The sequence below is a fragment of the Thermobia domestica genome, chromosome 9 (assembly GCF_964235325.1).
Source record: "Thermobia domestica chromosome 9, izTheDome1.hap1.1, whole genome shotgun sequence".
Classification (NCBI taxonomy): Eukaryota; Metazoa; Arthropoda; class Insecta; order Zygentoma; family Lepismatidae; genus Thermobia; species Thermobia domestica.
The window spans coordinates 93548708-93556268 of NC_137462.1; positions in this window are offsets into that span (position 1 = coordinate 93548708).

Below are 7561 nucleotides of genomic sequence, written 5' to 3' on the forward strand. Positions count from 1 at the left end.
CGTACTCTCTGGCATCAGAAGTGCCAGAACTACTTTGCCATCAAAGGGTCCTGTAGATAATAGTGTTTATAAGCAGTATATAGAAAAAAGAGGAACACGTGGTCTGTATATTACTGAGATTAAAACCACCGTCAGAGCAGGGGAGATATAATGTTTCTCTTGGAGTACGGAAGTACAACGCAGACCCTATAGATCATTCAAAGAGGGATTGTATTTTTCGAAGATAAGAGCGTGGTAACGGATAAATATAAACTGCATAGCCGAGCTTCGCCGACATATAACTGCGAGGCGTATTCCAAAAGTAAGTGTCGTTTGATGATAAAGCACAGACGCTCGTGCGAAACGGGATTTATTGCTAGAAATACGTGCCTACAGAGCTACTTCACTTTTCTATATAATCACCATGCCGTTCCAAAAACTTTTTGTATCGCTGCACCATCTTCCGCAAACCCTCTGCATAGAAGTTTGCCACCTGGGATATCAATTTGTGATATCCAAGCGTTTCTGTGACAATCCTGTTGATGGTGGTTCGTGCAACATGAGGAAGATCATTAACCAGAGCACTGATCGTCAATCGCCGAACACTTCGCAGTTTTTGGTTCACTTGCTCTACGAAGTCATCGGTCTGAACACTAGGCCTGATATTCCGGTCTTAATCGTGCACGTTGCTGCAGCCATTTTGAAACTCGCAATACCATTTGTGAACTTCCTGCACTCATTACTGTAGGTCCATACACTAGGCACATCTCCCAATGGATATTAGCAGCAGAACTTTCTTTTGCAAGCAAAAATCGTATCACACCGTGCACTTTACAAATAGCGGGAGAAACGCGGTTATTTCGATCTGCCTTCCACGGCTGCCAAACTCCTACTGAATCACGACAGCCACTGCAGTGGCTTCGTCAATATTTCGTCGTTGACAGTGCATGCGTGAAATTGTTTTCCGATCTACCCCCATTTCACTATACGTCGATGGCCCTTTCTTTTGGAATACGCCTCGTATTAAAGTACAGTAAAACTTGTAAACTTGGCCACCTCTCTAAGTTGGCCACCTGCTTATCTTGTCCTGGTTCGTCTTGAACCTGCATTTTCCCCATAAACATAGGTTGCTTACTACTCTGTCTATCTTGGAAGTTGGCCGCATTGAAGCAATCTTTACCCTATGACGATAATGATAAATTTACCTGCGTATCTTGCACACGCGAAATACCGTTTTGTTATTTTTCTTAACTCTTTCGTATTCCCGAGGCAGATGTTCTGCATTTATGTCTGAGGACAAAGAAGCATGGATTCCCACGATTTGTTATTGGAGGTCAATGGCTAGAACGCTACCCTGATAAACGGGTGGTGAAGGAAGATGTGAATAAAAAAAATCATGTACAAGAATTCAGGAAAGGACTGTACGTATTTGTTTACCCTTTTTCTTTTGGTAAAGCCTTTAGTTATAACAGCTCCTTTCATCAGTGGGAAGTTTTAGTAATTCAAGGTGAAAGCTTACCATCTTAATTGTCAACAGGGGTGTGCCGTCAAGGGGACTAGGCTAGTCCTCTGGCATTTTAATTAAAGTACGTTGTGATAAATATATACGGAAGAAAACGGAACCAGTGTTTATATTTCTCTATTTTCTTCGTAAAATAGCTGTTTCAATTCTCACACAACTTTAATCCGCGCCCGTCCGCTGGCTGCGATAGCTGAGTAGAGATCGGAAAAGTTTGGGCCGTAATCGGCTCTTCTCGGGGAAGGGAACAGGTTCCAGTCAGCTAGTCCGCGTATCGCGCTGTGTAGAATCTAAGTTTGGGCGTTCCGTCGTATGTAAATTTAATGTTCGTTTGCTTTTTACTAGTTACAGTACTGACCCAATTGAACTTACATTATTATTCTTGACACTATAAGAGATCTAGTGAAGTATGAACTTGTTGCATTATCAATATATTTTGAAAGTGAGTCGAAGTGTAAAGTATGGAAGGGGACTCGGCTGAGAAATCTAGTCCCTTGCAGCAGAGGGATGGCGCAAGCAATGGTATTTCAATTGATACAGGGGAGTGTAGGAGTGGGCATCGGGCCTTCCAATGCTGTGTTCTGGACAAATTATTTATGGTATCGTTTGGGGGCCTTAGTTTTCAGGAAAAGCAACAAATAATAACCAATGGTAGACCAACTCCAAGTATTTCAATCCAGACAAAAATGAAAGATTATACACGTAATTTCAAAACTGACTATTATGCTTCTTCAAAATGGTTAACTGCATGTAAGTTAAGAAACAAACTATACTGCTGGCCTTGTGTTCTGTTCCACACAGAAAAAATACGTGTGGTATAATGATGGATTTTGTGATATAAGCAATTTTCACAAAGCCAAGATGCGCCACGAAAAGTGCTATTCACACCTGTCCCCAATAACAAAATTGAAAACTTTCGGGAGAACCAGAATTGATTTTCAATTGAGCGAGCAAAGAAGGTTAGATGTTTTAAAGCATAATGCAGAGGTTGATTCAAACCGAGAAGTAATGAAGCGATTGATAGATGTCTGTTGTCTTTTGGCTAAACAAGAGCTGCCATTTAGAGGACATAACGAACAGGAAGATTCTGTCAATCAGGGAAACTTTATTGAAGTAATTCAGTCACTCTCTAAATACGATAGTAAATTAAATTCTCATCTTCACAGTGCGGGAGCGTTTAAAGGAACATCAAACAAAATTCAGAATGATATTATTAAATGTGTTGGTGACGTAATTCTGGATAAAATTAAGTTAGAAAAAGACAATACACTTTTTTATAGCAATAATGTTGAACGAAACTACGGACATTGCAAAGCTCTCTCAACTTTGAACCATCATTCGGTACGTGAATGACGGCATTATTCATGAAAGGTTCATTGGTTTTATAGACGTCAGTAGTGATCGCACTGCGACTGCTCTAAGTGAGCATGTTTTCCAAGTTCTCTTTCACTTTAATTGTGAGCAAAAGCTTGTAGCACAAGGCTATGATGGAGCTGCCACGTTTTCTGGACATTTGAACGACTTACAATCTCTTGTGAAAAGGAGGTGTTCCAGTGCACTCTTCATACTGCTATGCTCACAGACTCAATCTCGTTCTTTCACAGTCTGTTAATCACATCAAGGAATAAAAATATTTTTTAAAACATTGAGTGGCATTCCAAATTTCTTTTCGCATTCATCGAAACGCGTTAATGCTCTTGCTGAATCGGAGGTAACTAAACGATTTCCAACGGCCGCCAATACAAGATGGAATTACAATTCAAGATTTGTGAATGCAGTGAATGAAAATCAAACACAGCTCTTACGTTTTTTTTTTTTTTTTTTTTTTTTTTTTTTTTTTTTTGAGGACATTGCAGAAGATCCAGATAATTGGGACACTGAGGCTTTCATGACTGCAAGAGGCTACGTGTTATCATCGAAGGATTTCGATTTTGTATTTCTACTAAAAGTTTTCAGTCATATTTTTTTTTTCGCTCACGGACACATTATTCAACATTCTTCAAAGTAAAACATTGGATGTGAAATACTGCATCGAAAAAGTAAAAGAGACGATATCTCACCTTAGAGATGCAAGAAATGATTTTGAAGAGATTTATAGAAAAGTGGAAGTAAATGATAACGTGGAAGCTCCTAAGAAAAGACGTAAGGAAGGTGACCAAGCAGATCCAAAAATTAAATATGTGCGTCTCTACAATGAAATTATTGACACTGTGATTGGACAAATGGAGGTGAGATTTCAAGATCTCAGTGAGTTGCAGTTTCTTGAACTGTTAGATTCAAAGAAATTTCAGTGCTTCAGAACTTGATTTCCTGATTTTTTGTTTTTGACTCTTAAATCAAGTTACGGGAGTTTTTTCGATTTCAGCAATTTGCGGAGTGAATTAACATCAGTTTACAGGCTCTCTGATTTTTCAAACAAAACTGTGCCTGAAAAGATACATTTCTTGAAAGAAACAGGTTTAGCAGAAGAAGCGTTTCCAGAAACATATTAATTATGTTGTTTGGTGTCAACAATACCAGTCAGCACTTCCACTGTAGAGCGCACATTCTCTTGTTTGAAACGTGTAAAGACGTCTGTAATACGCAGAGCGAGAATAGAGTTTCTACACTTTCCCTGTTATCTATTGAAAAAAGCTTGCTAGATGAACTGCAAAGTCAAGGATCCTTCTACGACGCAGTGCTAGTCGTAGAAACATATATATATATATACAGGGTGACTGGTAATTCGATGCATTCCTTGCAAGGGGATATTCTATATGTACTTTGGAACATTTTCATCTATTTGAACCGAGGGTCGCAAATCAATAGTTTCTGAGTAATTTGCACATATGTCATTTCTTTAAAATTTACCGGCTAACGAGAGGTGCGCGAGAAACTTTTATCCTGACCCATACCACGCTCTGTTTCTATTTTTCACAAGCTTTTGTTAGTGCTACAGTGCTAAATGTGTTATTTTGTTAGGACTTTCCGAGGCTTACATTTTTACTTTTGTAGAAAGCTTATGACATTAGATTCTCATTCTAGCAATTGGTACGGCAATGGTCGTAATTTTGTTTTGAGTTATTCAAGCGATGTATTCGATTATTCTTTCTTTCTGTATGTATCTATGCAAGGGCATCACTCAAGGAAGGGTTCGGACCTAAAACTCCGAGATCACATTGGTCTTTTACGTGGGTCTAGGTTTTGGGAAGGAACTGGCCCTGGCTTTCTAGAAGATACCATCCCTGCCTTCGCCTAGTAGGAGTGAAGAAAACCAGGGAGAACCTAGTCAAACCAATGACAGCGTGCCGACGTATCACCATCAAAGGAAGTCCGTGTTCAACTCTGAGTGACCAGAGTGATAATCATTCTTTTTGCGATCAGCATGGGGTATTACTACTTGCTTTCCAGACAAAAGAGTACCACAATTACCAGAATGCCTCACTGCTGCGTGCGTTGCAGGATTCTGTGAAATCTCAGAGCGTGACATGCTGACGAAAGGTGTCCGCCTCTTGGAAAACAACGCACCCGTTCACTGCCCGAATCTTGGCCAGAGATATGCACGACCCTGGGTATGAAATCCGTCATAGTTCGCATTTTCTCTTGACTGCACACCATCTTCATTCCACCTCTTCCCAACCATGCAGTCATTTCCTAGGGACAAGTACTTCTGCGATGTTGCCTCGCTGCTTTCTGAAGTGCGGTAATAGATTTTGGACCACTATACCTTACTTCACGTTCGGACCTATAACACAGTAACGGTGCATAGATACGAGATGTACATTACCATGCGTGCGACCTACATAGGTATACCGAATTACATCTGTAAAATTTCATTGTTCTACTGTATGTGGAAGTGGGTCAGGGTGAAAATTTCTCGCGCACCTCGCGTTAGTAGGCAAATTTCAAAGAAATGAGACATGTGCAAATTACTCAGAAACTATTGATTTGCGACCCCCAGTTCATATAGATGAAAATGTTCCAAAGTACTTGTAGAATATCCCCTTGCAAGGAATGCATCGAACTACCAGTCACCCTATATATATTACATATCGGGAATTTGCAAAATGGAGTTATTACCATCACTGAATGGAGCTTAAAATTCTGAACAAAAACGTACCTCTATAGAAAAAAAAATATCTTAGAAATTGGATTTTTAATAAAATGACTAATCATAACTGACGTAAAAGGGTTGTTTTGAGAAAAACAAGGTTAGTTTTCCAATACAAAATCACTTTATTTATTGACTTAAACTACTTAAGGGATGAAACTTGTTTTAAAATATTCTTTAAAAATCTCCTTTACAAAATCCATTAACTTTGAAACAAATAGACATGTTTGCTGTTAGGTGAAACAAAAAATTAAAAGGAGTGCTTGCGTTTCCCAGTGCGTTTGGTGGCATGAGACGGTCCAGCAACATCGGGCGTCATGGGCATAGGATCATCAGGCTTGTCACGCTCGTCATTAGTTTTAGGATCATCATCTTGATTTGGAGCAGGGCACAGCAAATCTTGAAATTCTTCCTTACAATATGGTCTGATATGTGTGTACAAATAGTTCTTTCGGGTTTGCGAGAGACCAGGCGGTTCAACAATTTTGGGAAAACCTGGAGGGCCACGCTCAGCTTGAAATATTTGGTGCGCAAATTCAACGGCATGTATGTCTGTTTTAGACACTACATTTCCTTTCTCGCTTGACTCGAATATAAAATGGTTGTACTGTGTGAGGTTGCGAACCTACTTATAATAACAGGAATCAGTTGGCCGCTCACTTCAAACCCCTGTAAAATCTAAAAGGGACCATTTGTCGGTAATATTCACCCTCTTTGTTTGTCCCTATCTGAAAAGGTACCGAATGTTGGGTGATGTTATTTTCAAAGAGATGCTATCCTTCTTCATTGTTAAAGTTCGACCTAGTTCCATGTTTTCCGCTAGAATGCTAAAGAGGACTGCTTTGGAGCCTATCACCACCAGTTAGAAAAGGTACTGAATGTCGCTCCCATGTTAAAAACGCCATAACGACATTTGGTCTCTTTTCCAACAATAACATAACCGCACAAAAACAATTTTCTTACCTATTTAAAAGTTGTTTTTACATCGTACAGTGCATTTTTCTTGTAGTAAAAGAGTTGTTTTATCTAATTTACTCAACAACTGAAAATGTCAAAAGTTGACTTTCTTCACGTTATTTGGCTCTCCTGTAAAATGAATTTTTCCGACAAATAGTCCCTTTTAGTTTTTCGCATCATATATATATATATATATATATATATATATATATATATATATATATATATATATGCGTTTGTTGCGTCAAAATGTTTAGTGTCTTTAGATATTTCTTCGTTGTTTCTCAATTGCCGTTTCTCGAAATACATTTTCTTCGCCAAAATTAAAACCATTACTGTCTTGCTTTTCTTTCTAGCCATTTCTTTAAAACATTTTACAAATCTTTCTCTGAATTAATATTTTGCTAAGATTTTTCTCTATTGTCTTTTAGTTTCTTTGTTTACACATTTTCTTCACCGAAATTAACATAATTGTTTTTTTTTTTTTTTTTCGCTTTAACCACTTTTGTAAAATGTTTTGCGACATTTTGCAATCGCAAAGTAAATTTTTCATCCCGAACACGTCTGACTCAAGCAAATCTTCTGAACTGCTCTAATTGATCAAACATCAGAGATTGTTGTTAGAGAGTCACACGCTGCAAGTCTTTACAATTATTTTCCACCCTCTCCTGTTAACAATTTTTCCTCAAATATTTTCCTTCTGAATGAAACCAAAACAACAAAATCAAATCTTTATTTTTACACCTCCTTTCTTTCCTTCTTTTTTTTTCCCGTGTAGGTTAAACCATGTTGTCATGTTAGAAGAACTTGTAGCTGTCATAAAAAAAATCTTGAAACCCTATCATATTTCACAATGTAAACATAGTCTTGAAAGGGGGACACATTTTTTTCCATCTTACAAGGAGTTGAACCATGTGCAACTTTCTGGGACGTCTTGCTTGCTACTTGCTATCGCCCTCCCGCTGATATAAAGGGAAAAAACAGTTTCGCCGTTTCCGAAACAACGGATTCTTTTG